Source organism: Artemia franciscana, chromosome 5 (genome assembly GCF_032884065.1).
Source record: "Artemia franciscana chromosome 5, ASM3288406v1, whole genome shotgun sequence".
NCBI lineage: Eukaryota > Metazoa > Arthropoda > Branchiopoda > Anostraca > Artemiidae > Artemia > Artemia franciscana.
The window spans coordinates 39,905,569-39,928,456 of record NC_088867.1 but is presented as its reverse complement, the minus strand read 5'-3'; the positions used below and the strand labels follow the sequence as shown (position 1 = coordinate 39,928,456).

General features: G+C 33.2%; 1 protein-coding gene across 1 annotated transcript in view; it reads left to right on the top strand.

Moving 5' to 3' along the window:
• The first annotated feature begins 9,140 nt into the window (after window positions 1-9,140).
• Window positions 9,141-22,888, top strand: part of LOC136027396 (transmembrane ascorbate-dependent reductase CYB561-like) — a 74,551-nt gene continuing 60,803 nt past the window's right edge. Inside the window, exon 1 of the mRNA XM_065704608.1 lies at window positions 9,141-9,268. The gene's annotated coding sequence lies outside the window, so the exon portion shown is untranslated. The remainder of the gene's footprint in view (window positions 9,269-22,888) is intronic.

Below are 22,888 nucleotides of genomic sequence, written 5' to 3'. Positions count from 1 at the left end.
TTTCCAGGAACCCAGGCAGAGTAGGAAAAGAGTTCGCGAAAAATACCGTCAATAGTATATCGACGGGAGGCCCGTTTACCCTCCAAAGAGATAGCTAGAGATATTAGTGGTGAACCAGGCTGGTTGCACCGTTGGCCTAGAGTTTGGCCCGTTTGATCGTTAGATCATTTTACCATACCGTGGTGCAGGGTATATTGTGAAACGGTACTAATATACTCTATATATACGGTACGGTAGTAGTAACCGCGATGCATTTCATTATAATATTTAGCGCCAGTAAGGCCTTTCCCTCCAATAAGTGGTGAAGCACCGTTTCCGCACCGAAATCTGGTAGCAGCCCTGGTTACCATTCCAATATCTGTTGGCAGAAACTGAAGGATCTATCAGTAACACTGATTGTAAAAGAATTTAAGCTTTTCGAAAAGACGATTTAATTTAGCCTACACAGTGACCTATTGTGAGAACACATAAAAAATTGCCCGAAAAGGATGGAATCAATTAAACATTTCGAAAATATGAATGGCCGTTGCCTATTTACTTACTTACTTACTTAGATCCTCCTACGCCTGGGGGCGCATAGGGCAGTGACTGTTGATCTCCAACTTGACCGATCTTTTCCCAAAGACCAAAGTTCACTCAAAGTGGTTTGGAGACTCGTTGCTTCTTTCTCCAGGGATCTACCAAGTGTACTGCATTGTCTTTCACTCCTCCGAATGCCGGGTGGGGTCCAACACCATAAATTGTGTGGGAAGCGTTTTTCGCTCATGAGGGTCATATGCCCCCAATACTTCCATCTTCTCATTCTGATCTCGTCGATCACCAGTGGTTGTTCGTTATCAGCCCTAATCTGGAGATTTGCTACTCTATCGGTCCAGTGTACCGCAAGGATTCTACGCAGGCAATTTTTCTCGATTTATTTTAAATTAAAAAAAAAAACAAAAAAAAATTTATTTGATCTATTTTGGGAATTGATTGGCGTAGGGCGTGGCTTGTTGCCCTCTAATCACTTTTGACTATTAAAAAGGCCTTTTTGAAGGCCGTTTTGAAGTTTGAATCTTTAAGAAGGTAGTAGAATGTTCTGATTACCAATCCAATGAACCCCATATGAAGTTTAAACGACAACCCTTCCCTAGAAAAAACCTTATTGCCCCCAGGGTATAACTTAAAACCCTTGCCCTGAGGGCTGTGGGATTGTTGTCATCCTCAAAGACATAATTCCTGGACCTTTTAACTCCACAAAGCAAAATGGCTATCTCAAAATTTTGGTTGGATGTGCTTGGGGAAATGGTGGGTGTTGCCCTCTAATAACTTTCAACGATTATAAGAGGCTCTAGACCCTTCTATTTCTAATCCAAAGAGCCTTTTTCGAAGCTTCTACGACAACAAACGGCCATTTCAAAATTTCTGTCAGGTTTATTTCAGGAAAATATGAGGAGAGGGGATATCCACCCTCCGATCACTCAGAATCTTAAAAAGGGCACTAGAACTTCTGATTATCAATCCAATGATCGCACTCTGAAGTTTGTACGGTGACTCTTTCCATATAAATCCAGGCCATAACTTACAACTGTTGCTCTGAGGGCTGTGGGGGGTTGGAATCCTCAAACCGATAATTTCCGGACATTTCAACTATGTTTAGAGAATGGCCATCTAAAAACATTGATTGGATGTGTTTGGTAAAATGGTGGGCGTGGGAGGAGGCTAGTTGCCCTCCAATCACATTCGACCATCAAAAGAGGCACTAAGCCTTTCAATTTCCATTGGAAGGAAACCTTTTTGAAGTTTCTTCGACAACTCCTTCGATACGAAGTGCCCAGGTTTAAAACCAGCCAAAAAAAAGTAAGTAAAATAAATAGCAAATACATTGTGCCCACTTCGCTCTTTACTTAGGCAGCGCTATTGTCCTGCTTATGATACTACCGTGTTACTACCTGCCCACCTGATCAATCTTTTAATCATCACATATTCCTAGCCTTAGTGACTTAGTCTTCTCAACATTAATTTTCAAACCTGTTCTAGCGCCCTGAACTTGCCAAACCTCTAAAAGTTCATCCATTTTGCTCACACTTTCATCTAGAATGCGTAAATCATCAACATAATCTAAATCCTGAAAAGTTTTTTTTTTCCCATTCATTCCGTGTTCTGCTATTTCTTTTCCTGGGTTCCTTAAGACAAAGCCCATAAAAATGATCCTTATAAAGGGGGATAGAACACAGTCATGCTTTGCTCCTGATTTAATACAAAACTAGCTGCTAACCTCTTTTCCTGTCTTAAACGGAACAGTGTCATTCTCTTACAAAGCACTAATTATTATAATGTAATTTTCTGGTTCACCGTATATCATACAAGGATAAGACCTTTGCTAAAGGTCTTCTATCAACAGAATCGGATGCTTCCTCATAATCTATAAAATTGAGGACCAAAGTTGTTTGATAACTCAGGCACTTCTCAACAATTAAACTAAGAGTGAAAATTTGATCGACACATCCTCTACCCTTTCTAAAACTGCGCTGATCTACTCTTATCACTATGTCTAAGGCATCGCTCAGTCTATAAAGTATCATATTATCAAGTAATTTGCTATACACAGAGACGAAACTAATGTATCGACAGTAATCACACTCTTATCAACTTTCTTATATAGTGGTTTAATAAGGGTTTTTCTAAAAACACTAGGTACTTCCCCTTTTTCAAAAATCATATTTGTAATCCTCAGTAACTTATTTCTAACCTCAGAGCCATAATATTTAAGAAATTTGCCAAAGTATCTGCACCTTGGGCCTTATTATTTTTTAATCCTTTTAGTACTGTCGCTAATTCTTCCTCACAAAACAAATCTTCCTTCACATCCATGGTATCACAAACTTTTTCATGTTCATTTATATATTTTCCTGCAACTCTTTCTCGGTTTAAATATTCTTAAAATGTTCTGCTCATCCCTCTTTAACTGTCTCTTCATCACTAATTGTCGCCCCGTTACTATCTTTAAATGGGGCAAGTCCAAATTGACTACTTCCTCCCAATTTATTAACATGCCAGTACAATAATTTACTATTATGCCTCCTAGCTGCTTCTCGACCATTTTATCCATGGCCTTCACTTTACACCTCCTTGGCTCACATTTTAAGTTTTTCCCCACTTTCTTTACATCCCTTGTTTTCTTAAGATCTATTACTCGTATAGTTTTTCTACAAGCCCATTCTCCTCTTTATTAAACATAAGGCATTTTCACTAATATTCCTAGCTGCGTTCTAATTTCCTTTCTTTAGACAGTATCAACAACTTCAAAAATTGTTTTCTAAAATTATTCCATCCATTTTCTACATTGAAAAATTTCAAACTCCCCATTTTAGTAATCAGCTGTTCCGGAAAGATTTCTCTCAAATTCTCATCCTGTAGTCTACCAATATCATAACTTTCCGGAAGGTAGTTATCCTTCCAAAATGTCATCTTAAAAATTTACTTTACACGGTACTAGACGGTGATCTTTACTTTTAACATCAATAACAGCTCTCTCTTTTACACCCTAGTATCTCTTGCTTATCCTGCAAGTCTTTGTTTTACAGTAACATAGTCAATAAGGTTCGTTGTCTTACCCATCACGTGAATATCCCATTGACTTATGGGCCATTTTATGACCGAACACTGTATTGATTATAACTAAACTCTTATACTTACAAAGTTGCAGCAATGTGTATCCAATACTGTTTTCCTTTCCTACACCAAATTTACTTAGGCTAGGATACTACCTATCCCTATTTCTACCAGCCTGGACGTTAAAATATCCTAATATAAACAACATATTTTACCTGGGATCCTGCTTATTTGCTCCTGTTACTGTAAATAAGATTAATCTTTGTTGCTAGTATCTCTGTCAGTCGCATCCACAGGGCATATACTACTATAACTGATACCTTGAACTTTTTATTCATAAAATGAGCGATTATTATGCTATTGTTAATACCTTTCCAGCCTAAAAAAGGCTTAACAGCTTCCTTATTCATCATGAGTACTCCCTGTCTATATACACTATCCTTCCTTCCTGAGTAAATAATTTCTATATAACCTGACTTCAAGTTTCCTAGCCCTCGGTTATGAGCTTCTAAAAATACTTATGAGTCCCATTCAAATTGTCTGAACTGGTCAGTCAAAATATCAATACAATAATTATTTTTAACGTCGTAACGTTCCGAGTTCCAATTTTCATATTCTTTAAATCATTGGAATTTTTTTGGCCTCAGGAGAAGTAGTGGCTTCTGGATATATATATATATATATATATATATATATATATATATATATATATATATATATATATATATATATATATATATATATATATATATATGTATATATATATATATATAATGAAAAGAGAAATCACCAATGCAACAGCACAAACACATTAAAAAAAAAAAAAAAAAAAAAAAAAAAGGGACATAAGGAGAAAAGGAAGACTGTTTTCCTACATTAGTGATTAATATAGATCAGTACTTGAACGAGACCTTAACCCTAATCATCCATACAATCACATAGGTCAAACAGCATAGCCATACACTATGAACCATAAACAATAATCCATGGACAGGCAGTCATGTCGTCAATAAGTAATATACATATATATATATATATATATATATATATATATATATATATATATATATATATATATATATATATATATACACACACATATATATATATATATATATATATATATATATATATATATATATATATATATATATATATATATATATATATATATATATATATATATATATATGTATATTACTTATTGACGACATGACTGCCTGTCCATGGATTATTGTTTATTATTATTGTTTATATATATATATATATATATATATATATATATATATATATATATATATATATATATATATATATATATATATATATATATATATATATATATATATATATATATATATATATATATATATATATATATAAGTCCCTTGGGACTTAGTGATTTATTAAGCAAAGAGATTTTCGTACAAGGACTTAAGAACTTGAATATATTTAATGACATATTATCTGCAATAGCCATGTCGGAGAAATTAGTTTGGAATGCGATTTTGAACTTTTAAAATCGTGCTCGAAAAGCTGGAAATAAGAGTGACGAGATAAGTCGTAAAGCATGCGAGTTTTTTACAAAGGATGATATAATCAAGGCTAAGGAGATACTGTGGTCTTCTACTCACTATACCAATAGAGTGTCAATTAAAAAAAGTGCCGAAGACAATATTAACGAAATGTTAAAGGTACTTGAACTTTGTGAGCAACGTAACGTTGAGCTGCCAGTCTTTGTGATAGTTGAACCTGTCCTGAACCCCCTATCTGTCCTGGTGAGATAGCTGCGGTAATCACCAGAAAAGTTACAGAAGTTTGTAATAAGCTAGACAATTTCATGAATAAGGACCCTCCCGCCCCCTCGATTGTTCCTACAGTTACTGAAACAAAGCCCTCATATGCAGTGGTACTCAAGAATTTGCCCTCTGACCTCACGAAGTCCGATTTGAGGAAAGACTTTTTGCAAAAAATGTATGGCAGAGAGTGCTCTAAAATTGTCGAAGTTCAGCCCAGAAAAGATAATTGGCGAGTTGTTACAGCTAGCAAGGCTGATGCAGAAACTCTTGTCGGGGTCTTTCAGAACGGTGATAAATCTCTATCTGCAACAATCAGGAGCCCCTCTCACCTCGGTATTGCTCGATTTGTCCCCAGCAATATAAATGACGATGAACTTCGTGCACTGATTCCTAAATGTGTCAGTTCAAGACAGATTGGCTACACCCACTCGTTTCGATTGAAATTTGAAACCAAAGTTGATCTTATGAATGCCATAAAAAATCCCCCAGTCATAGATTATGAGAGGATCAAAGTGGCTGAGTATCTCTCCCTCCCGGTAAGATGTTTCAAGTGTCAAGCTTACGGACATATATCCAGTAGCTGCAAAAATGAAGCTATTTGCGCAGTCTGCGGTGACCATGGTCATTCAAGCTCCAAAACATCTCCTTGTCAAAGGCCCAAGAAGTGTGCATTGTGCAAATCACAGGATCATCCCTGTTACAGCTTCAAATGTCCAGTCGCCCAAGGACTTTTAAGTAAAGTTAAGTCAGCATAATGGCTCGAGCCTTAAGTCTCTTATCATGGAATATCAATGGCAAAGTGGTTGACAAAGGCCTAGTCCTCTCTGAACTTTTAAGTACAAATGAAATAATTTTTCTGCAAGAACATTTTTTGTCTCATGAAAGGAAAAATTTACTCAGCATTTCACAGAATTCTTATCTCTTATTTCACCCAGCGAAAATGAATAAGAGCCGTGGCCGACCTTCAGGCGGATTAGCTATTATTTCACAATTTCCCGTCAATCTCCTTGAGTCGAATGACCATTTCATTGCTGCCGAATTTTCGGACGTAATCTGTATAAACGTTTACCTGCCAACTAATTACTGCTCTTCGCAATCAGAGAATAAATTCATAAATGCTTGCAAAAAGCTAGCGAGTTTTGTGAAGGGAGTTTCAAAGCATCCAAATGCTCGAGTTTTGATTGCAGGAGACTTTAATTGTGACTTAACAGACAGTTCATCGCCAAGAACCCAACTCCTTCTGAATTCCCTCCCCCCTTCCTACTCAGTTGCTGACAAAACAGAAACTTTCACGTTTATTGGTGTCCTGTCAGCGACTTCTAACCTTGATCATTTTATTGCATCTTTCCCCTGTGAAACTGTCGAGGTAATTTGTGATGGCTTTTATTCGGATCACCTTCCAATAAAGTTGAAAATAAATGCTTCATTTCATGCCCCTAAACAGCCAGATAAAAAGTGGTTTTATATAAAAGACTGGAAAGAAGTTAACCGCGAGATGTTTCGTTTTGAATGTGACAGAATATTAAATAAAATAAAGGTGCCCTTTCATTTGTTGTGCACGCGCTCTGGCCTTAGTGAAAAAGAAATAGCCATCGGACTTACCACCTATCTAGCTGAAATTAACCATGCATTAAAGTGTGCTGAAGCTTCAGCTGTCCCGTGCAAGCGTATTAGGAAAGGCTCTCAACTTCAGGGTTGGTCAAAAAACCCTTCCCTTATTTCTGCGTGCGAGTCTTCTAAAATTTGGCTGAATATTTGGAGGGATTGCGGCAGGCCTAAGTCTGGGACTATAAATGGTCTGCGGCTACGTTCTAAACGTTTTTTTGCTAAAGTGTTAAGAAAACATAAGGTTGATCTTATTGAGAAAAACGCTCATAAAATTGCAGAGAACCCTTCGAAGCTCTGGAAAAAATTTGAACGCCCTTGTGAACACATTAGTGCAAATAATATTCCTGAGCCTGAGTGGATAAATTATTATAAGCATGAGTTTTCTTCTCCCGATCCTGCTCTTGAGTCAAAATTTGAAAAAGAATTAAGTGCTTGTCTGAAGAAACACGAACCCTCGACATTTATTATTAAGCCAAGTGATGTATCGTTTTATTGTCAAAAACTAAAGAAAAGAAATTCTGCGGGAGTTGATGGAATTACTGCCAGACATTTTGATTATGCAAGTGCTCTTCTTTTTAATCATTTATCTCTACTTTTTCAAATGTCTATTGAAAACGGAGTTGTTCCTTATCAATTTACAGTTGGTCAAATAACCCCTATCCCGAAAAAAGGCAAAAAGGATTTTACTTCGTGTGATTCGTTCCGACCTATAACAGTTTCTTGTACTATTTTTAAATTGTTTGAGTCAGTTATTTTGGATGAAATTGTTTCTAAATGTTATGTCCCACCCCACCAGTTTGGTTACCAAAAAGGTATTAGCCGGGAGCATGCCCTTTTTGCTTTAATGAATGTTCTTGCTGATGCAGAAAGAAGTAGATCCCATATTATCCTTTGTGCTTTAGATGTTGCCTCTTGCTTTCGACTCTTGTATTTTTTCCCAAATTTTATTTGAAGCGTATAAAAGAGGGGTAAATTTTTGTATAGTGAAGTGCCTTCTGTATATGTACCATCACCTTAAGGCGAAGTTAAAGGGGGGATCTTCCCTTTTTAATATTTTGAAAGGAGTCCGTCAAGGTGGCCTTACCTCACCTTCTTTATTTAATAACTCTGTTTTAAATGCCCAAAATTCTGTTAATTTTAGTTGTATTCACCGTGGATTTAACTTGTCTTTAATAACTTTTGCAGATGACGTTTTGAATCTAAGCCGTACTTTTAGTGGATGTGAAAATGCGTTTAATCAGCTTTATAATGAATATAAAAATATTGGGCTTTCTTTCAATGTTGATAAAACTGCTGTTGTAGCTTTCAATTTTAAAGAGACAAATGGCCCTATTTTTTTATCTTTAGCTAATGTTCATGTCCCCCTTTCTCAAAAATTAGTTTACCTTGGAATGCCTATTGGAAAAAATATGAAAGAAACTGTGAATTTATCCCTTGAACTTTTGAAGAAAAAACTGAGAATTGCTTATGCTTCAATTGCATCTAATATTAAACATATTGATAAATTAAATCTTACGAAAATTTATAATAGCCTAGTTGTACCTCATCTCCTTTCTCTTTGTCCGGTTTGGCAGTTTTTTAGTGAACCTCAGAAACTATCTGTTCGGAGAGTATATTTTCGTTATGCTAAATTCCTTCTCAGTTACCCTCCTTGGACTAGAAATAGTTACTTAGTGAACAAATTCCGCCTAGTTTCTCCTACATCTATTATTGATAAAAGGCTTCATGATTTTCGTTCTTCTATGTCGATAGTGTCTCACCCATGGTCAGCATTACTTATTTAATTGTTTGATTGTGTTGATTTGTATTTATTTGTACCTTTTTTTTCTCTTATTACTCCATCTTAAGGGCGTTCCGCCCTCTTTTTGTAGATGGGTTATAAATAAATTGAATTGAATTGAATTGATATATATATATATATATATATATATATATATATATATATATATATATATATATATATATATATATATATATATATATATATATATATATATATATATATATATATATATATATATATATATATATATATATATATATATATATATATATATATTAATGTATATATATATAGCATTCGCTTGTGCTTTTCATCAGGGAAATTGTTTTTTAGTTAATGTAAGGAAAAAGCACGTTTTTAATGGTTCATTAATTTCAAATACTTATTAATGGCAACAGTGTCATTTTACAGGCAAACTATTTTAAAATTCGGTTATCCCTTGTACGCAATTGAATTTTATCTTATTAAAACTTGACTATACAAAGTAAGTGGAATCATATTAGCAATTATTATCAATTTTTGAATTTCAAGCCGTATCAAGGATTTTATACAAATTTGACTGTTGGGCTGAAAACCTTTAAATCTTAAAAATCAAAATTCAGCAAAGGTTTTAGGCTTAAAACACTCAATATTTTACTTTCGTAAAACAAAGATTATAAAAGGTCGCCAATGGCCCATGCCCTTTGAATGAGAATGGAGTGGGTACAGATATTCTAAAACACCTTCCAAGAGGACCACTAAGGCTCAGGATTCTTTCCTGGGAGTTTCCAGCTTCATAACTTTGCTCAATTCAATCAAAAGTAGACCCATCAAGGATGGGTCTACAGGCTAAAGTATAGGTAAAATTCTAGTTAATTGACTTCATGCTATCTCAGAAAGGGTTTAGGTTAGGAAAATGAAACTTTCAGGGATAAATCTACAGACTAAAGTATGTCCTGGGAAGGTATTTTGAAGCAACTACCTCCACTCCTTCTCCCTCTTGAGGGCCCTGACCTTTGATGACCTTTAGAAATGTGTGTGTTATAAAAGTGAAACCTTGCGAAATATATCTTCTGCTTAATTGAAGTACAACAAAATTCTTTTCAGCTTCATAACTTTGCTCAATTCCATTTTATAAGGTTTTAAAGATGTGCAAATACATTTCCTAAATTCTGAAAAAAAACATTGATATGAATCAAAATTCTACTCAAATAACAGGAATTGGATTTTAAGAACTAAAGGCAGAGAAAAAGCAACTGGTAACTGAAAATTTAAAATGCTGTTCTGTCAAAATTTCAATAGATATAGACCTGTCATTTAGGCAAATTTCAGCCCCCTCCTATATAGAATTAATTCAGCTCATTCTGGACTTTAGTGCTACTTGTTACTTCCATAATAACAGCATTGACAATAAATATTCCCAGAAATTATAAGGAAGTAAAAATAAATTTTGCATTTTGGGTTTGTTTAAAAGTTTCTTTTGTATCCCCCCAAACAAAATCCTGGCAACAGTCCAAGGGATTATGAGATCCCTTGTCATCCCATGTGATCTCATCCCATGAGATCACAGTCAATGAGAGCAGGAATGTTTTGGCATCAAAATTTACCCTTTGAGATATCTCCCTCCTTCCATAACTACAAAACAATAAGAGAAACACATTATAGAAATTTAAGTGCCTTTTTGAGTTTTATAACTGTTCCATTGCTTACTGATAACACTTGCCATTGGGAAATATACAGGCATTTTTCTAGGGGGAGCTTACCTCCCCATCTCCCCTGGGGGGAGTAAGCACCTAGAACCCTCAAAATTTTGATAGGGTGTCTTGGGGGATTACAGGGGAAAACAAGTAGCATATAAGGGCCTTGGGCAGCCTTCCTAAATCTATAGATACTACCATCTCATGTGATTTCTTTGATTTTCAGCACAATTAGCCTCTTGTTTGCTTTTATTGTTATGTTTATAGACCATTCCAAGTTTGCCTCATTTAAAATGAGTGCATGGGCATGTTCCTATATGAATAGTAACTATTTTCTCAAATCTAGATGCAACAATATGTATTTATGCAGGATGTATAATCAAAAGAGGGATAAGATATGATCAAGAATTTATGATTTGAAATCAAAAAGCCTTCAGATTCTGTCAATTTTTTGTCAAATAAAATTATATATAGCCAAATACTGTCAAACATTTTCGAATTAAGTGCTACACCTTTCTTTTGCTAACTGGTAGATTCAGATTCAGGGGTACTGTTCCCCTCCCACAGTCCATTGGAGGAGTTTTTTTTGACAACTCATGCATTTGTTTTCAAATCTAAACCACAACCACCCTGCTAAAATGCTTGTATAATTAACAAAGTTAGAGTTAATCCCATCTAATACAAAGTAATGTTTTTTTTTTTGGGGGGGGGTGGTGGTACCGTATTTGAACCCTCCCCCTCCCCAAAATTATTGTCAGTCTTGTAAAAACATGACAAAGATGCATATAGGTAAATTTTGATGCGATTTTAAAGTTTTGTAAATCCCTCCCCACAGACAAAATCCTGGAAACGCCCTTTATGTAGTGCATTGGTTTTATTATTATTATTTTTTGTTCATTTTAACAGCTTATCATCACATAATATAGTGATTTGAAATCTAGCCCTCCCCAGAAAAGTCTAATTTACACTAGATAGCATCAGCTGTCATATTATTGCTATATCCCTTGGTTCTCCCTGTAAATTTTGATTTCAAGATCCAGTGCATTCTATTTGGCAACAGTGCAGTTTATCCCCCTCCTCTGGACTAAACTCTTCAGTAAAAAAAAGTCTTAACTGTAACTACAGTAATTTTTTTTTTACTTTTTGATATTCAGGAATTTTAATGTATTAGATTTCCTGTCTCTTCTATTTTAACTGAGTATCAACTCACTACCCCTTATTGTCTGATTATAGCCCTAGGCTAATATATACAAAAGTTTCCTGATTTTTTTTTTCTAACAGGTATTATGAACCAGTTGTTATTTAGAAATTAGCACAAACAATTCTACTAATCGAACTGTGTTGGCCCCAAGTGGCTTAGTTCTACAGTGAGTTGTTTGTAGAAGTAGCACTACCCATGAAGTGCTGAATGTTTATGAATATCATGATTATCATGATTGCAGCAGTAGCTGCAACCTAGTAAAGAGCAAACCACAGCCCATAATAACCAAAAGTAAAAAAAACTTGTTTTAAAAAGCTGCCAAGTTAAAAAAAGCTTTTTCTCACACTGAATCAGGAATGGCAACTATTGTTTCATTTAATATTAAAAGTAAAAGCTTATTGCAAAAAAAATTATGGTAATGGTGAAAAAGATCATGAAATCCCTTGAAATGGCATCAGATCGAAATTAAAAGTGCACCAACCACAACATCATAGAGAGATGTTTAATGACTCACTTGAATGGAAATTAAATTTGCTAGTGCTTTTTTTAAGCAACCAAAAGATGGAGGGTAACTAGCCCCCTCTCCTCTCCCCCGAAAGTTATCCAATCAAAATTTTGAGATAGCCATTTTGTTCAAAATCGTTCAAAGGTCCACTCTCATGACTTTGGTGATGATATGACCCACCCTATTCCCTGGGGAAAGGGTTGTATGCTGTATTGGTATTGGGCGTATCAATATCATGCTTATGAGTATTGACATATTGTTATTGGGCGTATTGGTATTGCAGGTATCTTAGACAGATTTTTAATAGCTCATATTAAAGATATTGCTAATATCTACTTCCTTTTTATAAATTACACCATCAGCAAGTTCCAAATGGCACTAAAAACGGCACTTTTGGTGCCATGTCTTAAGTGGAAAAGCTGGGGCTAATGGCCTATCCGAAATTTCTCAAATCAAGTGAAAATGACAGAGAAAACTGAAAAACGAACCATATAGTAATAAAAAAAAGATAAAGATGTATTAAAGGAAACTGACCTGTTTCAGTGGATGCTTGAATTTTGCAGGCTTAATTTGGTTTTGACAACATTTTTGGGGAAAATAAATTTCAACAGAGTGGGGGAAAACTGTGGTCTGGGGTAAAACTGAGGTCTAGGAGGGGCAATTGCCCCACTGACCATAGCAAATTACACTCTTGACTCCAACCCCTTGGCACTTAGTGGTTGGAGAAGTGTAGGCATGCGGTTGTTTACTAAAAGAAATGTTGTATATTAAAAGAAGGATTAATTATTCAAATTACTTTTGATAATTATTCCAAATTGTTCAAATTATTTACTTGAAAATTCTGCTGTAATGTTCTCTCCATACGTAAGATTGCGCATCCACAGAGGAAGAAAAACAAATGAAAACATTTCTGCAGGAGAATTCTGGTAATTCTTCCCAAAATTTTTGAAATGAAAACAAACTTAGTTTATCATTCAGGAAGACATATATGATGTGTGCCTGTCTTTCTAAAGCTTTTGGACTGCCCATTTCGGTACCAAAAACAAAAGCAATTGTGTTCCATAAACGACAAGCAACACTTCCAAAACTCTTAAGGATAGAGGAGAGTGAGATAGTCTATGAGCAATCAGTTTGGCTACTGGGCATGATTCTTGATACTCGTTTAAAATGGCAACCATATTTAATGATGTTGAGAGTAACAATTTAAAATGGCTAACCATCCTAAAACGACTTGCAGGATCTAAATGGGGATCTTCACCAAAGTTGACGATTGACTTTGCAAAACGTATATTTGATCTAAATTGGAATATGGCATCCAATTTCTTACAAATCTTCCAGTTAGTTTGTTCAATACCCTTGAGACACTCCAAAATTCAGCCGTTAGAATTGCTTTGGGGCTCCACAAACATACTGCAGTGATTAAGCTCAAAGAGCTTTCTGGACTACCTGCTCTGAAAGACAGGGCTACTATGCAGAGAAACTGCTACTTCACAAAAATACAAACATATGGCAAAATTCATGCAGTTTTTCCCTCCACTTTTGGAAATCCTGTCAAGCCCCAACACCTACTATCTTCTTTTAACTGTTATCTAAAAGATTACCTAAATTGGAAAAGTGAACATGCAGATAGTTACTCTTTTCCAAAGTCTCCACCATGGGCAATGGTGGCTCCTGAGTGTCATCTTCAATTAGTTTCTAAAGACAAGTCACATTATTCAGATCAGTATGTCTGTCGACTCTTTACTAATGAGATATCCTCACACTTTCCTGAACATATTCTAGCCTTCATGGATGGTTCAGTAAAAGGATCAAGAGCAGAGGAGCTGTGGTGTGCATTCCTCATGTTTCCTCGAATATATCAGCAACTCTTCCATCCCACACTTCAATTCTATCAGTAGAGTTATTTGCTATTCATAAAGCACTTGAAACTATGGCCAGACTGAACCTTTCGTCAAAGAATGTGTTAATCCTTACAGATTCAAAGTCCGCAATTCAATTCATAAGAAAAATAAATTATGAGGCTGCTGATTCAGATTTAAAATTAATAAGAGATGATCTACAAAGATTAAATAAAGGGGGCATTTTTGTTTCCTTCCAGCATATTCCTAGTCATAAAGGACTGATTCGTAACGCGACTGGTGATAGGCTAGCAAATGAAGCAGCAAATATGGGCCCCCAACCAGAATCAAAACTGGGGAACCTACGAGATATTATGAAACGTGGTGGACAAATAAAGTGTCTATCATTTCGTTCTAGAGAAGACACAGTGTGGTACTATAGACTGAAATCACGATATCTTTTTCTGAATTCTGTCCGATTTCAGTGGAATTTATATCATTCACCACTATTCAGGTGGTGTTAACAACAGTGGAAACTCCAACACATATTTTTTGATTGCAATATACTTGTACCTGGAATTAATAAGATTAAGATAATTTGCAAAATACTAAAGATTGCAGAAATATTTGACTCCATCATTAGCTTACAACTACCTCCTAATACTGAAAAGGCGACTTATAGGGTGATGATCCAAATTATGAAAAAGACAATGGATAATGGGCTAGTTTATTAATGAAGATCTATTGTGCAGAAGAGAGCAAGAGTGAGTAGGAAGAGCCGTATTGGTACCAGCCAGCCTCCTGGCCTTAAACTGCCAGGGACAGGCAGCTCAAGTACTCGCACTTCCCACAAACCAAGAAGAAGGGAAGAGAAGATGAAAAATAAGGATTGCTAGTGCCATTTTGAAGTCAATGGGGTGAAAGGACTGTATGCAGTCTATATACCCTCATACAAATTCTGGAATTGAAATAGTACCATTTATTGTACCTACATAACGAATGATCTTTCTTTGAAATGTCGATTCATTTCCATATAATGAATGACTTTTCTATATAGGGGCTGGTCAAACAACTCCCTAAGCCTAAAAGCACACTTCTGTTGAGCTAGCAAAATTTTCCACAAGCATGTCGATATCCAAACCCTTCTGCTTAGTTAAACTTTCTTGTCGAAACTGCTTGCCTAGAGCTACTTTCTTAAGTGCTACTAAATTCAATTTTTAAAAAGTCAAGAATTAAAGATCTATTTTTTCTTAAAAAAAATAAACAAAAAAGAAGCAACACTATGTTTTGATTTTTCTTTCCACTCCTCAACTTATTTTTTCCTTCAATTCTTGTACGGCTTCTTCGCTCAGCTCCTAAGTAAAGGTCTAAGTGTCTCATCTTCCCTAGATTGGAGGTGAGAAGAAATTATATAAAAGAATAAGTTTTCAACTGAAACTAAGGAGTAACATTAAAACTTAAAGCGAACAGAAATTATTCCATATAAATAAAAAAGATCATGGCAGGTTGTTTCTAAATTAAATTTTAATCGAAAACGAGCAAAGAATAATTTAAAAAAAGTTTTTGTGAGGGAAGTAAAGAGCAAAGTTGAAACTTGAAACGAACAAAAATTATTACTTCCCAGATAGGCTGGGAAGTAACAATTTTTGTTCATTTTAGTTTCAACTTTGCTCTTTATTTCCCTCTGAAAATTTTTTTTTTTTAATTAATTCAGGGTTGATGCTCTAGTTGTTTTTTTTTTTCATGTCATAGATGACAAACTCTAAAAAATCTTAGCATTTCTTATGACATTGGAAAGAAAGAATATATTTTCTTTAGAAACAAATATCTGCTACAGACCATAATCTTTCTCATGATATGATTTTCGTATTTACATATGATATGTGGTCTTTGTATCTTTCTTAGATTTATATCTGGATTCAAGAACAGAGTCGTATTTGACAGTAGAAGCTAGAGTAAAATCTTGGGGAGCCCAATGTGACAAGGTCACTAAAAATTGACCAAATTGACAAGTTTATTAAAAAGAAGAGATTAAAAACAAATGAGGGTGCCAGAAAAATCTTTGGGGGCAGTCCCCCTGGATCTTCTCCTGGTGCTCGATTCTTAGGATCTTTCGCCGAACTGATTATTTCCATAAATACCTGTTGTAAATTTCCCTTTACCTGTTTTGTAGATATATTGAGTATCTACTCTGCTCTTTTTAGCCTCATTTCGAAAGGTTAGATTTTTTTTTTTTTTTTTTTTTTTTTTTTTTTTTTATGAGCACTGAGGACGAATTGGCGAAGGTCCTTGTCGAAATATTTGCTTGTTCTTCGTCTTCATATTTTGCCACTGGTTGACAAAATCTTAATTTTCTCATTTATTTGATTTTATTTTTCATTTATTACATCCTTTCTTCCTTTAGTTTCATACGTTAGATATATTGATATTGACCGAAAGCCCATTGAAAGACCGAAGATGCTTATTTCCGCTGTCTATTATCTCTTTGACTTGAACTCTCCAAGAATCGTTAATCAAATTTATATTCAGAGATTTGCATAAAACAATATTTCTTAATTAGTCACCTTATTAAAAAAAAACAGTTCATTTGAATAATTAGACAACTGTTATCACTAGACATTACTTGCTTTGTCTCTTTCTTTGTTGTTTTTTATAAATAAAAAAAAGCTCTAAAAAACTAAAAAAAAGCTCAGTTGCAAGATTGACATTTGTTACAGGAGTTACAGGACCCAGTGTTACAGGAGTGGATTTAAAGCAAAATCTTGGAGGAGGCCTAATGTGAAAAGGGCACCAATGAGCAAAATATTGGGGGGGGGGGATCAATGTGACAAAGGCGCCAATAAATGACCAAACGATAAATTTATTCTAAAAAAAGAGTGAAAACAAGAAAAAAAATCAGGGAAAGAGGGTGCCACAAAAATCTTGGAGGAGGTGGTCCCCCCTTTTGGATCTGTCAGTGCAGTGTTAATCGTCCGGACTTGATTTTTGTTTGAGAAGTTTTCTGTTTATTAGGCCTATACTGGGTTCTAGAACAGTTTATTAAGGTAAGTTTTTTATCATTTGAGTATTTTGAAAAGCTCTCCTTCTTCAGTCTGACAATGAAGTTACTGTGATATCTTTATTCTGATCTGCAGTACAATTTTGTTTTGAATTGTTTTTTTTTGTCTGGTATCTTGGGCGCCCTTGCGAATTTGTTTTATATACTTAAACCCTTGCTTAGCTACGACCAGGCGCAAAGCAGGATTTTTTTTTAATATTGGAGGAGGAAGAAGGTAATCTAAGCCGGCGGTGTCAGTACCAGGTTCTGGTTCTTTTTATTTACAAACTAAATACAACTACAAAAATGATATGCCCTGCTCGATATGCCAGAGTCTAGCTCTTATTACCGGGTAGGGGGAGGCAATTACGTTTCTAAGTTTATATATATATACTAGCTGTTGGGGTGGCGCTTCGCGCCCCCCCCAAGCCCCCCCGCGCGCGTAAGTCGTTACGCGCCATATTAGTTACGCGCCATTGTAGTTGTGTCCCTATGTCCCACCTGTGAATATAGATAGATATATATATATATATATATATATATATATATATATATATATATATATATATATATATATATATATATATATATATATATATATATATATGTTTTTAACTACGTAAAACTTGCGAATATACAACATTCTTTGCTGTCCCATTGTCTGTGCATATAAATAGATTTTCAGGTTTACCGACTCTTGAACATGCAACATATAATGGTCCATGGGAAAACAATCCGTATTCAGATCTATACCTCATGATTCTAATGATTGCCCTTGAGCTTTGTTGATGGTGATTGCTAATCGACCATTCCCTGAGTCGCCATCGTCATTTATATATCCCCCTGTGCACCCCGGCGTCCCCTTTGTAGTTATGTCCCTGTGTCCCGGTCGTCATTTATATTCCCTGTGTCCGGGCGTCATTTATATTCCTTGTGTCCCGGTGTCCCGGTCGTCATTTATATCCCCCTGTGCCCCCCGGCGTCCCCATTGTAGTTGTGTCCCTGTGTCCCGGTCGTCATTTATATTCCCTGTGTCCCGGTCGTCATTTGTATCCCGGTGTCCCGGTCTGTATATACATTCGTTTTTTAGTTTTGTTTTTCTCCTTTATTTTTTTCCTTTTTTCTTTTTTTTCTTTTTTAGTTTATTTAGATTTTTAGATATTTTAGTTTTTTTATTAGTTTTTAGTTTTTTTGTAGTTTTTACCATTTTTTTAGTTTTTTTAGTTTTTTTTTTACTTATGTCCTGGTCGTCATTTATACTCCCTGTGTCCCGGTCGTCATTTGTGTCTCGGTGCTTTGTTGATTGCTAATTTATATTATATTTATATTTATATTTTTTATATTTATTAATATTTTTTTAGTTTTCTTTTTCTCTTATTTTTCAGTTTTTTCCTTTTTTTTAGTTTTTTCTTTTTATTAATATTTTTTTAGTTTTCTTTTTCTCTTATTTTTCAGTTTTTTCCTTTTTTTTAGTTTTTTCTTTTTTAGTTTTTAGTTTTTTTTTGTTTTTTACCTTTTTTTAGTTTTTTTAGTTTTTTTAGTTTTTTAGCTTTTTTAGTTTTTTTATTAGTTTTTAGTTTTTTTTTTTAGTTTTTGCCTTTTTTTAGTTTTTTCAGTTTTTTTGTAGTTTTTACCATTTTTTTAGTTTTTTTAGTTTTTTTTTTACTTATGTCCTGGTCGTCATTTATACTCCCTGTGTCCCGGTCGTCATTTGTGTCTCGGTGCTTTGTTGATTGCTAATTTATATTATATTTATATTTATATTTTTTATATTTATTAATATTTTTTTAGTTTTCTTTTTCTCTTATTTTTCAGTTTTTTCCTTTTTTTTAGTTTTTTCTTTTTATTAATATTTTTTTAGTTTTCTTTTTCTCTTATTTTTCAGTTTTTTCCTTTTTTTTAGTTTTTTCTTTTTTAGTTTTTAGTTTTTTTTTGTTTTTTACCTTTTTTTAGTTTTTTTAGTTTTTTTAGTTTTTTAGCTTTTTTAGTTTTTTTATTAGTTTTTAGTTTTTTTTTTTAGTTTTTGCCTTTTTTTAGTTTTTTCAGTTTTTTTTAGTTTTTAGTTTTTTACCTTTTTTTAGTTTTTTTTAGTTTTTTAGCTTTTTTAGTTTTTTTCTTTTTAGTTTTTTTTGTAGTTTTTACCTTTTTTAGTTTTTTTTCTTCTTTTGTATTAGTGTGAAATAATTCAGACGTCATATGCGGACAAACACGACGTCACTCGACAGACAGACAGACAGACATAACCCACAAACAACTTATTTTTATATATATTTATTCATATTTTTTTAGTTTTCTTTTTCTCTTTTATTTTTCAGTTTTTTCCTTTTTTTTAGTTTTTTTCTTTTTTAGTTTTTAGTTTTTTTTAGTTTTGTACCTTTTTTTAGTTTTTTTTTAGTTTTTTTAGTTTTTTAGCTTTTTTAGTTTTTTTATTAGTTTTTATTTTTTTTGTAGTTTTTGCCTTTTTTTATTTTTTTCAGTTTTTTTTTAGTTATTAGATTTTTACCTTTTTTTAGTTTTTTTTAGTTTTTTAGCTTTTTTAGTTTTTTTTTCTTTTTAGTTTTTTTTGTAGTTTTTACCTTTTTTAGTTTTTTTCTTCTTTTGTATTAGTGTGAAATAATTCAGACGTCATATGCGGACAAACATGACGTCACCTGATCCACGATCCACAGATCCACAGACAACTTATTTTTATATATATAGATATATATATATATATATATATATATATATATATATATATATATATATATATATATATATATATATATATATATATATATATTTTTTTAGTAAATTTTTGCTTGAAAAAAAGCCCTCCCGAAGATTTTGAAAAATGTCTTGTCTTTCCCTAGGCCTACATTTTCGTGAATTGGTGCTCGTGGGTAATGAAGATATGAAGAATAATTTTTGCATCCTCCAGTGGTGTCAATGCAGAAAAATTGAGGAGAGAGAGGCAAAAATAAATTTTTCAAAATCCAAGTAGGAGGGGTTAAGTTTTTTCTTAAATGAAAATACAAAATAAAAACGTTTTCCAATGTAAATACAGAGATAACGGATTTCTTAAAATCTAGGTGGGGCGGTAAATACTCCCCACATTAATTGACATCACTGGTTGCACCAAGTTTAACCTTTTTCCAAAACAACATGCGAATAGATAAGATTAAAAAAAAAAGTTATCAGAAAATATTGTGTTCACAATTATGCGCGGCTTTTGTGCAACGCCGACTCATCAGCGTTTATTCTATTTTTAGCATTTTCTGTTATTTTAAAAAATTTATAATACCAAGTTTTGTCAGTTCTTATCCGGATTTCATCTTCCTTATAAGATAGAGCTCTTGGGATCTAGATTTTTCATTTTAGCTTCATTGGCATGAGCAAACACTGGACAAAAAAGGATGAAATATCAAGATTTACTTTTCCCAGACATTCTTTTAATTCGAGTGATTACAGTGATACCTTAAACTTCCTGAGCCTTGAATTGATCCTCCAAAATAAGCAATTAAAATAAATTTCCTTTAAGCGTGACTCCATGGCTGTTTAATAAAACCTCAAAGGAATCCGATGACTATTATATCTTATATATATATATATATATATATATATATATATATATATATATATATAGATATCTATATATATAAAAATAAGTTGTCTGTGGATGGATGTGTGGATGGATGTGTGGATGGATGTGTCAGGTGACGTCACCTGAAAAAACTGGATCAGGTGACGTCAAAACTGAAAAAACTAAAAAAGGCAAAAACTACAAAAAAAACTAAAAACTAATAAAAAAAATAAAAAAGCTAAAAAACTAAAAAAACTAAAAAAAGGCAAAAACTACAAAAAAAAACTAAAAAACTAAAAAAAAAAACTGAAAAAACTAAAAAAAGGCAAAAACTACAAAAAAAAACTAAAAACTAATAAAAAAAGTAAAAAAGCTAAAAAACTAAAAAAACTAAAAAAACTAAAAAAAGGTAAAAAACTAAAAAAAATAAAAAATAAAAAAAAACTAAAAAAAAGGAAAAAACTGAAAAATAAGCTAAAATAAAGGTAAAAACCAATAAAAAACTAAAAAGAAAAAAAGGAAAAAACTAAAAAAAATTTTCATCTAAAAAACTAAAAAAAACTAAAAAAGGTAAAAACTAAAAGAACTAAAAAAGAAAAAAATAAATGACGAAACTCAAAGAGAAAGCGACCAGGACAAAAGGAATGTTCGATTAGCAATCAACAAAGCACCGGGAAGCACCGGGACACAGGGAGTATGAATGACGACCAGGACATAAGTAAAAAAAAAAATTAACAAAACTAAAAAGAAGTTAAAAACTACAAAAAAACTAAAAAGAAAAAAAAACTAAAAACTAATAAAAAAACTAAAAAATCTAAAAATCTAAATAAACTAAAAAAGAAAAAAAAAGGAAAAAAATAAAGGAGAAAAACAAAACTAAAAAAGGAATGTATATACAGACCGGTACACCGGGATACAAATGACGACCGGGACACAGGGAATATAAATGACGACCGGGACACAGGGACACAACTACAACGGGGACACCGGGGGAAACAGGGGGATATAAATGACGACCGGGACAAAAAAACTAAAAAGAAAAAAAAACTAAAAACTAATAAAAAAACTAAAAAATCTAAAAATCTAAATAAGCTAAAAAAGAAAAAAAAAGGAAAAAAATAAAGGAGAAAAACAAAACTAAAAAACGAATGTATATACAGACCGGGACACCGGGATACAAATGACGACCGGGACACAGGGAATATAAATGACGACCGGGACACAGGGACACAACTACAACGGGGACACCGGGGGAAACAGGGGGATGTAAATGACGACCGGGACACCGGGACAGGGAATGGTCGATTAGCAATCACCATCAACAAAGCTCAAGGGCAATCATTAGAATCATGAGGTATAGATCTGAATACAGATTGTTTTCCCATGGACCATTATATGTTGCATGTTCAAGAGTCGGTAAACCTGACAATCTATTTATATGCAAAGACAATGGGACAGCAAAGAATGTTGTATATTCGCAAGTTTTACGTAGTTAAAACCATATATATATATATATATATATATATATATATATATATATATATATATATATATCTATATATATAAAAATAAGTTGTCTGTGGATGGATGGATGGATGGATGTGTGGATGGATGTGTCAGGTGACGTCACCTGAAAAAACTGGATTAGGTGACGTCAAAACTGAAAAAACTAAAAAAAGGCAAAAACTACAAAAAAAACTAAAAACTAATAAAAAAAATAAAAAAGCTAAAAAACTAAAAAAACTATAAAGGTAAAAACCAATAAAAAACTAAAAAAAAAACTGAAAAAACTAAAAAAAGGCAAAAACTACAAAAAAAAACTAAAAACTAATAAAAAAAGTAAAAAAGCTAAAAAACTAAAAAAACTAAAAAAACTAAAAAAAGGTAAAAAACTAAAAAAAATAAAAAATAAAAAAAAACTAAAAAAAAGGAAAAAACTGAAAAATAAGCTAAAATAAAGGTAAAAACCAATAAAAAACTAAAAAAAAAAGGAAAAAACTAATAAATGACGACACTCAAAGAGAAAGCGACCAGGACAAAAAACTAAAAAAAAAGGCAAAAACTACAAAAAAACTAAAAACTAATAAAAAAAATAAAAAAGCTAAAAAACTAAAAAAACTAAAAAAAGGTAAAAAACTAAAAAAACTAAAAACTAAAAAAAAACTAAAAAAGGTAAAAACTAAAAGAACTAAAAAAGAAAAAAATAAATGACGACACTCAAAGAGAAAGCGACCAGGACAAAAGGAATGTTCGATTAGCAATCAACAAAGCACCGGGACACAGGG